This window comes from Lissotriton vulgaris, chromosome 1_1, assembly GCF_964263255.1.
Source record: "Lissotriton vulgaris chromosome 1_1, aLisVul1.2, whole genome shotgun sequence".
NCBI lineage: Eukaryota > Metazoa > Chordata > Amphibia > Caudata > Salamandridae > Lissotriton > Lissotriton vulgaris.
Window position 1 is genome coordinate 1,415,707,937 of NC_141685.1, and position 13,474 is coordinate 1,415,721,410.

Here is a 13,474-nt window from a genome sequence, read left to right on the forward strand (position 1 = left end):
CCGGGCAGCTATCCGGTTAGCGAACCTTTCGCGTATCGGAACTTTGCAAAGCGAAGCTGATTGGCTCTCCGGTGTCTGTCAACATTCTAAACAGTCCGGAGCGGCCGCCATCTTGTCTCTCGGTAGGATCGAGAGACAAGAGGAGGCCAAAACAAAGGGGGAAATTACCATAAGGGGGCATAGTAGATCCTCGTTGACCCCCTAGGTTTTATGTGGAGGTTTTAAAAGGGCCTAGGAGGGTCCAAAAAAAAAATTTTTTTTTTGCGTGGTAAGCGCCAAGTTCGCGAACCGGATAGCTTTCTGGGCAGCGAACTTTATGGATAAAAGAATGAAAGACTTTTCTAATACTGTATGTTAATTGTTTGTTGTTTTTCTTGTTTTTTTTTGTTTTCTTTGTTTATTTATTTTTTTTATTATGATTGTGTTTCATACTTTATTAAATTTTCTAACATTTCATTGTCAGAAATGTCATAATTTATTATAGGGTGTAATTGTTTTTCATTTTGAAGCAAGTTGTCTACTGCTTCAACACATTGTAGAAGTTCGTGGTCTCTACTGTCATCCATAAAGTCATCAAGTTTGTCTTGGCTGCTCTCCTTCAGTTCAATCGAAAATGAAACTTGTTGTTCGCCTTCCATTTTGCCTGAAATTTTGAATAAGAAAATATATATTAGTAGAGATAGGGCACTGTTGGGATTAATTTTAGATAGGCAGTTTTTATCAGTGAATTTATCTTTTGGCAGTGTATAGTATGAGAGTGGAAATAGGACTATAAAAAAGTGTATGTGATTTAACCAAGACAAGCCTTACTCCATTGATAACTATAACAGAGAAGTCTATCTAAATACATTACTACTACAGAGGGATAGTGTATATCTAGCAGAAAAAGTCTACTATATTAAGTCATAGTGCACAATATATTAAATTATAACTTACCTTCACAAAGAAGTTGAAGTTTTTTGAAGCTTTTGAAATAGGAGGTACAACAAGAAGTAGTAGTCAAAATGGCTGTGTTTCCTTCTCTCCCTTTATATATATACAGGTATATAACTAATCAAATGTCAGGTAATAAAAGTAGAAAATGAAAGTAACATTTTCATTGGTTGTCAATTCCAACAATTCAGATGTGTTTTGTGAAGTAATTTACCTCACGGTACTTGGAGAGGTCTACAGGCTAAATGGCTAAATGGAATTTCAATGAAATTTGTGAGAATGGAAGGGATTGTTATGTAGTATGAGCTAATCTATATTTGGTGAGAGTGTCTCTAGTCGTTTTTCTGTAAATTACTTTCCCGCCTTTTTTTAGAACCGCTTTCCGGGAAGCTGCCCGGTTAGCGAACCTTAAGCGTCACGGGAGTCCACCATTTTGTGTTTCGTTCGCATTAAGATACAAGATGGAGGGCAAATAATGTTTAGAATGGGTAGAAGGGGTCATGGTAGACTTATCTTGACCCCCTAGGTTTTCTGAGCGTGGCTGAGGAGGCTTATATGTGCGGAAAAAAAAACTTTTTTAAAAAAAATTCCGCGAGGTTAGCTTTCGGTTAGCGAACCGGGTAGCGCTCCGGGGAGCGAATTTTGTGGAAAATTAGTGAAAAAAGTTAGAGAAAAATAATAATTGTGAGTGATCAGATGTAGGGTAGCTCTGAGAAGAGCTTTTGGGTTTATGGTACATTTAGGTACTTATAAGTAGGTACCAATGCACAGTCTTAAATTCAGAATGAAAATTCTGTTGCCCTCATCTGAGAAGTGAACTCCATCTCCTCTGTAGATATCTTGCATGTAGTAACGCAAGTTATTGTTGTGCAGAGAGCCCATTCCATGGTCTCTCATGTAAGCTGAAACAGATTTGTTTACATGCTTCCTCGCTTTCTCAATTTGTGGACAAAATTGGTTGGACCACCTCCATTTCTGTCTTTGGCATATATTGGAATATACCAAGGCAGTTTGAGGAAAAAGTGCCATTAATTGCTCCAAGGTGTCCTTTAAAAGCATTTCCAGACCTACCCCTGTCAAAGTGCCCAAATCATTACCTCCACAGTGCACTATTAACAGGTCAGGTTTTGGCAAATGCATAAAGGTTTTCACCAATGGAATCAATTGGTGACATTTTAATCCTCTTTGGCCCAACCAGTTAATTTCCACATCTTGTAAATTGAGGTTGTGTAAATTTCTGCTCTCAGCATACCTTTGAGCCCAGTGGATGTAACTATGTCCAACAATCCAGACGTTAAACATGGTGGAAGAAGGTTGTTCTGCAGTCAGATGAAGTGTGGTAATGAAAGGGCAGTTGAAACAGTAGGAGTTTCTAAAGAAAAAAAACTGTGGTTTTACTATGCTAATGATTCATTAGCAGTGATTGGTGCATTTCCATTTCTGAAAACAGAAAGTTAGGGTGCATGGATGTGTTCTTTGAAAGATGTAATTTGAATGGTCAAGGAAGAAACAATTAATGAAAGATTGCACTGGATACGCAGGTGCACTGAGAGTTCAGAGTTCAATTGAAACATTGTTGTGTGAATTTGCAAACATGAGAGGTCTTCCAGGAGGTGGTTGCTATGGAAACAAGGTAGACAGGGCAGAGGGGGGAAGGGTTTTGATTTGAAAAAAGTGAGGGAAGAGGTATGATTGGCTAATATGAGAGATATGTGAAAAGAATATCTGTATTTCTGTGCTTTCAATAGCTGCAGCCTTTGGAGTGCATCCTTTTTCTTCTGCTGAAGACAATTTGGTGTATTTCTGAGACTGTTTTCAAAACTCAAAAAATATTTGCTAAGGTGAGAAAAGATTTATTTAATTTAGATAGAGAATAGTATGATTTAAGGAGAAAATGATGAAGAAAGCTGTGTTTTTAAAATGTGGTTTTGTCTCTAGTGATATACTAATAGAATTAGTTTCATAGAGAAATTATAATTGCATATTTGGTGTAACATTCTGGCATGCAGTAACACAAGATATTGTAATACATGGAGGCCATTTCATGGTCTGTTATGTAAGCTGAAACAGATATGTTGCTTTTAAAAACGATTTAAGAAATCAATTACATTTCTGGATATGTACTGCTAGAGCTTCATAGGTTGTTTTGGGCCATATTTATAAGGTATTTGAGTGTCTAAGATGTTGTGTTCGCCTTTTAAAATGTAAAGTGTTCCTCATGGGGCAAGTGTCTTGTAAATACGGTCCCACTTGTGCTTGGCAAATTTAGATTTTGATTATGGGAGTTACCTAGCCATGTTAATAGTGTCCCAAAAATGGTGCTAGGGCATTCCAGAAAACACTTTCATGTGTCTCAAGGACATTTTTAGTTATTTCTTCATGAATGCAGGTATACAATTGATTTATATGCTGTGTTTAAAAACGAATTTTGAAATGAATTAAATTTCAGGATATGTACTGTTAGAGCTTCATAGGTTGTTTGGGGTCATATTTAGAAGGCATTTTAGTGTCTTTGAAGTTATTTTTCCCTTTTTAAATGGAAAGCGTTCCTCATGGGGCCCTGAGCAGTTCTTAGCCATGTTATTTAATAGGAAGTGGATAACATGGCTAAGAGCATTTGCTGGAAAATGCATGAATATCGCTGATTTTTCTGCTATATTCATGCATTGTGGCCGTTTTTTTTCACATTGCTTCATAGGTTGTTTGGGTTCATATTTAGAAGGCATTTTAGTGTCTTTGATGTTATTTTTCCCTTTTTAAATGGAAAGCGTTCCTCATGGGGCCCTGAGCAGTTCTTAGCCATGTTATTTAATAGGAAGTGGATAACATGGCTAAGAGCATTTGCTGGAAAATGCATGAATATCGCTGATTTTTTTGCTATATTCATGCATTGTGGCCGTTTTTTTTCACATTGCTTCATAGGTTGTTTGGGTTCATATTTACAAGGCATTTTAGTGTCTTTGATGTTATTTTTCCCTTTTTAAATGGAAAGCGTTCCTCATGGGGCCCTGAGCAGTTCTTAGCCATGTTATTTAATAGGAAGTGGATAACATGGCTAAGAGCATTTGCTGGAAAATGCATGAATATCGCTGATTTTTCTGCTATATTCATGCATTGTGGCCGTTTTTTTTCACATTGCTTCATAGGTTGTTTGGGTTCATATTTAGAAGGCATTTTAGTGTCTTTGATGTTATTTTTCCCTTTTTAAATGGAAAGCGTTCCTCATGGGGCCCTGAGCAGTTCTTAGCCATGTTATTTAATAGGAAGTGGATAACATGGCTAAGAGCATTTGCTGGAAAATGCATGAATATCGCTGATTTTTCTGCTATATTCATGCATTGCGGCCGTTTTTTTCACATTGCTTCATAGGTTGTTTGGGTTCATATTTAGAAGGCATTTTAGTGTCTTTGATGTTATTTTTCCCTTTTTAAATGGAAAGCGTTCCTCATGGGGCCCTGAGCAGTTCTTAGCCATGTTATTTAATAGGAAGTGGATAACATGGCTAAGAGCATTTGCTGGAAAATGCATGAATATCGCTGATTTTTCTGCTATATTCATGCATTGTGGCCGTTTTTTTTCACATTGCTTCATAGGTTGTTTGGGTTCATATTTAGAAGGCATTTTAGTGTCTTTGATGTTATTTTTCCCTTTTTAAATGGAAAGCGTTCCTCATGGGGCCCTGAGCAGTTCTTAGCCATGTTATTTAATAGGAAGTGGATAACATGGCTAAGAGCATTTGCTGGAAAATGCATGAATATCGCTGATTTTTCTGCTATATTCATGCATTGCGGCCGTTTTTTTCACATTGCTTCATAGGTTGTTTGGGTTCATATTTAGAAGGCATTTTAGTGTCTTTGATGTTATTTTTCCCTTTTTAAATGGAAAGCGTTCCTCATGGGGCCCTGAGCAGTTCTTAGCCATGTTATTTAATTGGAAGTGGATAACATGGCTAAGAGCATTTGCTGGAAAATGCATGAATATCGCTGATTTTTCTGCTATATTCATGCATTGCGGCCGTTTTTTTCACATTGCTTCATAGGTTGTTTGGGTTCATATTTAGAAGGCATTTTAGTGTCTTTGATGTTATTTTTCCCTTTTTAAATGGAAAGCGTTCCTCATGGGGCCCTGAGCAGTTCTTAGCCATGTTATTTAATAGGAAGTGGATAACATGGCTAAGAGCATTTGTTGGAAAATGCATGAATATCGCTGATTTTTCTGCGATATTCATGCATTGCAGGCCTTTTATTATCACATTTGCAAGCACTTCTTAGCCATGTTATCCAATGGGAGGTGGATAACATGGCTAAGAGCATTTGCTTCAAAGGTTGTTTGGGGTTATATACCATTTTTGGGAAATTATTAACATGCCTATCTAACTCCCATAATCAAAATCTAAATTTGCCAACCGCAGGTGGGAGCGTATTTACAATAAATTTGCACCATGAAGAATGTAAAATAGCATACTAGATACTCAAATAACTTATAAATATGACCCAAAACATCTTATGAAGCACTAGTAGTGCATATTTCCAGAAATGTATTGGTTTTCATTTAATGATTTACTTCATTGGTAGGCCTTCACATGTTTTTTTACCTTGGTTTTTTTTCAGTGAAAATCTTATCTGCAACCATGTGTTGGCTTCACCTCAAATAAACAAAACAGGTGATGGACTGAATGTGGATCAATGACACACATTCACCCCAGTCCAAAGATCTGGGCCTAAACAAACCTTTAGATAGGCTACATCTTATCGTCATCCTGAATTAATGATTTAAAATATTAGGGAGTGATTTATGAGTGTTGTATGCCTGTTTTGTACCATTGAGTGTCATTTTTGTGATGCAGTGCTGGTGGAAAATATTTGCTATGTTAAATAATTAGTACGGCATTAAGTTTTAGATGACTGTTATTTATTTACTGTTTGGTAATAGTGGTTAATAACATTTTATATTATATTTTTTCACAGATTCAACTGCAGATTCTTTCATAGTTTGGAAAATGCCTTCCAGAAGTCGAATACGAAAGGCTAGAAAACGTCAAAGACAGCAGGATGATGTTTTATTGCAGCAGTCCTCTTCCCCAAATACTTGTCAAAACACCAAGAAAGGTCCGGGTAAGAGCACGAAATCATTCTTAAGAAATATTTGTAGTAAAAAAAATTTTGCTCAAAAAAATGTGTCTGTTCACAAAAAGAAAAGTAATTTAAATGGAAAGGAGAGACACATCACAAATGTTACTGGTAGAGGAAGAGATAACTCTGTGCATGATAGTAGAAGGAAACAACAGTTTAGGGACATTCGACAACGAATGTTCCGTAATAGGATATTAGTTAATTTATTGAAAAATATTAAAAAGAAAGGCCAACAGGAAGCGGCATTTTATAGGAAGAAGAAAAATGTAGAGAAAATTATTGATCATGCTTTTGAAATCAAGCGAAAGTTGTTTATTTTGGTAATCAATAGAATTAGGAAACTAAGCAAGGTAATTTCTGATTTCAAAACAAAAAGTAGATGGAAGAGAGTAGTAAATCGTACTAACTTTTGTGAAGTTTTTTCTGGAGAATGGATGCATAGTTCAAGTTCTGAGGCATTTTTTAATGAGGAGACTTATTTTCAGGATAATGATTTGGTGCATGCAGTTGACATCAGTGGTCGAGCTTATGAAGTGAAGGATGGTTGTCCAGTTGAAAAAGAACAACTTGTGACAACAGAGACAGAAGAGGCGCTAAGTGATGAGGTTTTAGGAAGACGTCCTAAGGGTCCTGTGTACATTTGGAAGTGTAGTTCTATTTGCAGTGTGCGACAGGTTTCCATCAATTTGCTTTGTGATTTTATACGGACATTTAATAAGAAAAGTTTGAAGCAGAAAATGAAGTTGTTGCAAGATTTAGATCCTTGCAGAGTGAGACAAATGACAGGTTTGCGTGGTCATTCACTGGCTTGTCTTTCCAGGAGAGTATGCCAGAGTGTTTTTCATCATTTCAGGATGCTAGCAGTGCATCATAATAAAGTGAGAAAATTAGTGAGAATGTTGTATTATGCTAAGAGTCCAGCAATTATGCTTAAACAGTTATGTGCTGCTCTTTTGCATGGTTCTGAAATAGATGTGAAGAATCTTTGTGAAGAAATTGAGTTTTGTTACTTTGGTAGTAAAGATGAGAATGTTCAAATTGACCCTGAAGTAGAGGGTAATGTGGAAGATAATGTACAGGTTTCCAGTACAGATAATTTTCAGAAGGAAATTGCCACGTTTCAGATGAAATCAAGTGAGAGGCCTAATTTCACTTGTGTATGTTGTCGACGCACTTATTATAAGAATCAGACTAAGGTAGTGGATTTATATGCAAAAAGTGAAAGGGAAAATAATAGTGAATGGAAGGATTTTGCCACATACTTGATGGTAGAAAATTATTTTGATTTGGGATCGGATCAACGTGTGTGTACTTATTGTTGTAATAAATTAAACCAAAACCAGATGCCTGCTAGGGCAGTTCATAATAATCTGGAATTGGTTGAGATTCCTTCTGAATTGAAGGATTTAAATACTTATGAATCTATTTTGATTCAAAGTATCCATCCCTTTCAGGCTATTGTAAGAATGGAGCCAAAGACAGGGAAGTTGCCTCCAGCAGATTTACAGAGAGGATTAAAGGGAAGAGTTGTTTATTTGCCTCTAGATTTGAAGAAAAACATTAACACAATTGGAATAGAAAAAGTGGAAGAGGAACCTCTGGTTATCTTGGTTAATGGGGTTCCGACAAAGAATAAGAAAATATGGCAAGATTTAGTGGATGTTAGGAAAGTCAAAAAGGCAACAGTGTATTTGAAGAAAAATAATAAGTACTATAAGAATGTATATGTTGCAGAAGAGGAAGTAAGTGATGAAGAGGATAGCGATTTGTGTGCTGGCCAAATTGAGAAAGTAGAGGCCTCTAAAAGTGAAGAAATATATGAACATTATAGTGTTCATCCTTTGCATTCCAAGGAAGTCATGGGGAATGCTATTGAGTTGTTTCAAATGAAACAAGCCAAAGGGAGTCCCATTAGTGTTTGGGAGGAAAGTTTGGAAGCTCGGTGTTTCCCACAGCTATTTCCCACAGGTCAAGGAGGAAGATATGATGAGCGACCTCGTGAAATTCCTGCGTCTGAATACCGGACTTTACGATTGTATGCAGAAGATCCTAGGTTTCGGCAATGCATTCCCTATTTGTTTCATCTCCTGTTTGAAAGCGATCTGTCTGGACTTTCATATGCAGTGAACCACATCTTAAAAAGTGGTATACAGATGCGAAACATCTCGGCAAGTGACTTTATGCATAAAGTCAATGTCCAAGACAGTATTTTGGATTCTCACTTAATTAATCTCATGGCGTGTCAGCGTGGTACTAATGAGTACTGGTACCGTCGTCATGGTGATTTAAAATGTATGCTGAGGAACTTAGGAACTCCGACATGGTTCCTCACTCTGAGCTGTGCTGAGTATGGCTGGGATGACTTACTTGAATTTCTACGAGAGGCAAATGGAAATATTGAAAACATTGAATTCAAGACACCTGGAGAACTGTGTTCTTTGGATCCTGTGAATGTATGCAGGTACTTCAATCATAGATTTGAAGCTATGATGTCTTTCATCACAAATAAAAAGAATCCACCTCTTGGAGAGGTGTTGGATTTCTTCTGGAGAAAGGAGTATCAAGCAAGAGGTGCCCCTCATATACATATGTTGCTGTGGATCAAGGATGCACCTAAATTTGGAACAGATCCGGATGACTTAGTGATGAATTTCATCGAACAGTATTCTACGTGTGCTGTTCCAAACGCAACGGAGAAGAAAAGTCTAAGAGAACAAGTTCTACGTTTCCAAAGCCATCGTTGTGGAAAGTACTGTCGTCGTAAATTCAGAAACAAGGACAAGTTCTACACCAAATGTCGTTTCAACTTTCCACGACCGGTGATTTCTAAAGGAAGAGTGAACAGTTTGATGTCTTCGCTGCGACATAATGTGACGAGGAAATCACCCAAGAATACATACAATTTGAAAAGGAACGAAGAGTCCAAGTACATCAATGACTACAACCCAGTGATTTTGTCCATGTGGAATGCCAACATGGATATACAGTTTGTGGCTGACAACTGTATGGCTGTGGCTCGGTATGTGACATCTTACATCACCAAAAAAGAAAAGACCGAACTGAAGGATATGTGGGAGGACATTTCCCATGAAAAGAGCCTCAGCAAGAAGTTGTACAGTTTCAGTCTGAAGATGTTGTCGCATCGAGAAATCGGAGCTTACGAATGTTCTGATCGATTGTCTTCAGCAAGTCTCTATGCCAAATCCAGGAGTCTCGTTTGGGCGAGTCTTGGTCTTGCTGCAACGCGAAATCGAGTTCTAAAACCTGTTCGGGAAATTGAGTATTTGGCAGAAAAGGAACCAAACAGTACCGACATTTTGAAGACCAACATGTTGGATACATATTATCCAAATCGAAGCAGTCACCTTGAGAATGTTTGTCTATATGAGGTTCTCCAAAATTATATATTCAAGAGGAACATCAAAGAAGATATTGAGAAAGGAGTGTATGCTGTAATTGGAAATGAGGGATGCCTGGTCAAGCAAAGAAAATGCCAATTAGTAAACCATCGAAAATTAAGTGGCGAATCTCCAGAAAAAAAGGAGTTTTTCTATTTAGCACTTTTGCAACTTTTCAAGCCTTGGCGTGCAGAAGAGGAACTGCTTGGAGATTTCCTCTGTTACGAAGACTCTTTCAATGCAGCCAAGGAGTCCATAGAATGTCCTGCTTTTTCTAAATATCAAGAAATGCTAACTTTGGAAATTGAGCAGGAAGCAACGATTGCAGCCGAGATTGCCAGAGACAGTTCTCAGGACAGTCAGAGTTCTGTTTCATTGAGTCAAGATCCTCTTGGAGGACCTATTATCGAAAATGAAGCTGCCACTGCTATGAATGAAGTAGAAAGAGCCATGGCACATGCTCAGGAGGATTCAGTTAACTTACAAGACTTGGAAAAACAACTCAACGTTGAGCAGAGGAAAATATATGATGAAGTTACCAAGGAAATTGAGCACGGATTCAGTCATGAGAAGAAAGAGTGCTCGTGTACGTCGTTGAAGCCTGTCCGACTGTACGTGAGTGGAGAAGCGGGAACTGGAAAAAGTTTCCTCATTAAAGCAATCTCTTGTTATTTGCAGGAAAGGACTGAGTCATCGCTGTCTTGTGTTGTCACCGCTCCTACTGGACTGGCAGCACATAATATTAAAGGTATTACTTTGCATCGTCTATTGATGCTGCCGGTGGAGCATGACAACAAATTACAATACAACAAGTTATCTGGAGATGCTTGCTGTGAAGTTTCAAGAGTTTTGAGGAAAATGAAACTACTTATCATTGACGAAGTAAGCATGGTTTCCAATGTCATGCTTGCCTTTGTGCATTTGAGAATGCAAGAAGTACTTAAAACTGAATATGATGTCTTATTTGGTGGGAAACACATTATTGTTTTCGGAGATCTTCTACAGCTGACACCAGTAAAAGGTCAACCTGTGTTCAAAATACTCACGCATGAAGATACCAGGAAGTGCCTAGGGAGCATTGGCAACGTCAATATATGGTTAAACTTCAATTATGCAGAACTGCATCAAAATATGCGTCAGGCAAAGGATGAAGATTACAAGAATATTCTACAAGATATTAGAATTGGAAAAGTGACCGAGCATGGAAAAGAAGCTTTAAATGCACGGTTACTGTCAAATTTGTATCCCAAACAAGAGATTGTGCCTGAGAATATTTTTCAGAAAATTACTGAGAAGAAATCCGGGATATGTCTCATGCCAACTCTTGCAGAATGTGCCATCTTCAACAACAAAATGTTGAATTTAGAAAAGCAAGACATTGTGAAACTGGAAGCTATCGACAAATTAGAGCATATGGGATCAACAATTATTTTGTCAGATAATTTGAAATCAAAATTGGATTCATTAGAGAAGACTATATCTAAGACAGCGGGTTTTGAAAAGACTCTGAATGTGTGTTTAAATTGCCGAATCATTTTGAGACGGAATTTACATGTAGAAAGAGGTCTGGTAAATGGATCAATGGGTAATGTTGTTGATTTTGAGAAATACAGAAATAGAGATGGAATAGAATTTTTAAGAATTAAATTTGATGGCATTGAGGAAGTACAGCAAATGGGTCGTTGTTCTGCTAGGTTTTTGCTTGTTAAAGATTTATATGTTCGCCGTAAACAGTTTCCTGTTTGCTTGGCATATGCGGTGACAATCCATAAATCGCAAGGTTTAAGTGTAGACTGTGCATTGGTGAATATTGGCAGTTCTGTGTTCAAGGAGGGTATGGCATATGTGGCATTGTCACGAGTTAGAACTTTATCGGGATTGTACTTGATTGACTGTGATGTCACAAACATTTGTGCAGATCTAGATTGTGTTAAGGAATACAATAGGTTAAGAAGAGAGTATGCGCCACATTTGCCTCAATATCCTTTGTTTGAGAAACGTGTGGTATGCCGGAAACGTAGAAATAGCATTAATAGTAGGGAGGTTGTTGCAAAAAGACCAAAAGTCAATGAACCGAAAATTGTTAGCAGAAAGAAAGTGGATTCTGTTCAAGATGTTGTTGGTTTTCAATTTGAAAACAGTTCTGGTGTCAACTGCTATGCAAATGTAGTGGTTAATGTTCTCTTTTCACTAGAGAGTTTAAAAGAACAGATTCTGTTGAATTCAGAACAAATTTTATGCTGTTTGTTGAATTCTGTTTTCGAGAAATGTAGCAGTGATCGAACAAAAGTAGAAAGTGTGTCTGAAGTTCGTTATCTTTTAGATGAATGTTCAGGTCAAACAGACTTCTCTGAAAATAATCAGCAAGATTGTCAGGAGTTTTTAATGTATATGCTTGATATATTGCAAGTTGAGGGTGTAGATGTAGATCAACTGTTTGGGCTTTCTTATCAATGGCAGCATGACTGCGAGAACTGTATGGTATCAAGTACTACTAGTGTAGACTCAGAAAGATTTATATATTTAACTTTGCCAGACAGTAAATCAGTGTCCTTTAATAAGCTAGTAAATGCAGCGGATCACAACATGGAGTGTAGCCAATGTAAATGTGATATGATGTCAACATTATTTATACGTAGATATGGCCAGTATGTCATTTTAATGATTCAACGATGTAGGCCTGATGGATCAAAATTGTCAACTTTAATAAAAAATTTTGTGGCTTCTCAGCTGTCAATATCAGGGAGGACTTTTGTTACTGTAGCAATTATCTATCACGATGGTCCATCAACAACATCAGGACATTATACAGCTTACTTAAAGTCTGGAAACGGCTGGTCATTCTGTAATGATTCTGTTGTAACTTCCAAAAAAAAATTGCCGTTTGACCTTAAAAATTCTTACCTGGTGTTTTTAAAACCAAAATTTTAAGTAGAGGGAATGTAAGTCTGCAATGCTGTCTCGATTAAAAATCCAACTATATAAACCTGATGCAAGTAAGTCTGCTTCATAGTAAGCAGTATCAGTGTCATAGGAAAAGGAGAACATGAATGACAAAGAAGACTAAGATATTAGTAGTCCAGGATTGTGAAAATAATCTCAAATATTTTATTTTTGAAAGTTGCGAAAATAGAAAATGTCGGGATTTGATTGGAAGAATTACAAGACTTGCGAATCACGGCAACATGATTTGGCCTAGTGGAAACATGTGATATAATGAGAGAAGTTTTTTTTCTATGTAACATATTTCACGTATCGATGGAGGTTTTCTTTCAGAAAGTGGCGGGCTGAAAATATTTAAAGCACAACAGAGTGGATGCTGTTTATAAGAGATCGTTTGACGTCATTGAAAGTAAGTTAATTTTAAGAAGTTTTGAAATCAGATTTCTTAGGTTGTATGGGTTTTTTAAACACAGTCATTTTGATTGTGTTTTTTTTTCCCCGCTGTTACATGATGAATACCTTCAAGTCACTGATTTAAGTGAAATTTGATACATTCTGAGAACAGCAAAAATAAACCATTTAACATGTATAATTAATGTTATGCTTTTTGTCCTTATGATATACATTTAGAAATGTGTGGTACATATGGGTAAGCTGAGTTCTGTAAATATCAATTTTAATGCTTAGAGTGCTGTACTTCTGGGTAGTGTTTTTTTTGTTTTATAAAAAAAAGAGGCCTCACCTCAAAGAAAGCTCTTGAAAGCACACATCTTATTTGCATCCTAAAACAATCATTTACAATGTTAGACACAATTTTATTATGGCTTTACATCTTTTTTGCGCTGCTATTGCATCACTATTGTGAGATATTAGCAGTGCAAGAAAAACATCATGTTCCAAAATAGGCCTCAGTTCAGCAACATCAAGATACAGTTTCTTTCGAATATATATCTTTAGGATTGTGTAGGGGACGTAGAGAAGCAGAGACTTCTGTAAATGTCAAAGTTGTTGAAAAACTGTTTGTTTTTGAACCTTTTCCCTTGTCTTTTCTAATTTTTAAATACATGT

General features: G+C 36.9%; 1 protein-coding gene across 1 annotated transcript in view; it reads right to left on the reverse strand.

The window, feature by feature from the left end:
- Nucleotides 1–13,474, reverse strand: part of LOC147750621 (uncharacterized) — a 920,203-nt gene that overhangs the window by 845,530 nt on the left and 61,199 nt on the right. The gene's annotated exons all lie outside the window — the stretch shown is intronic.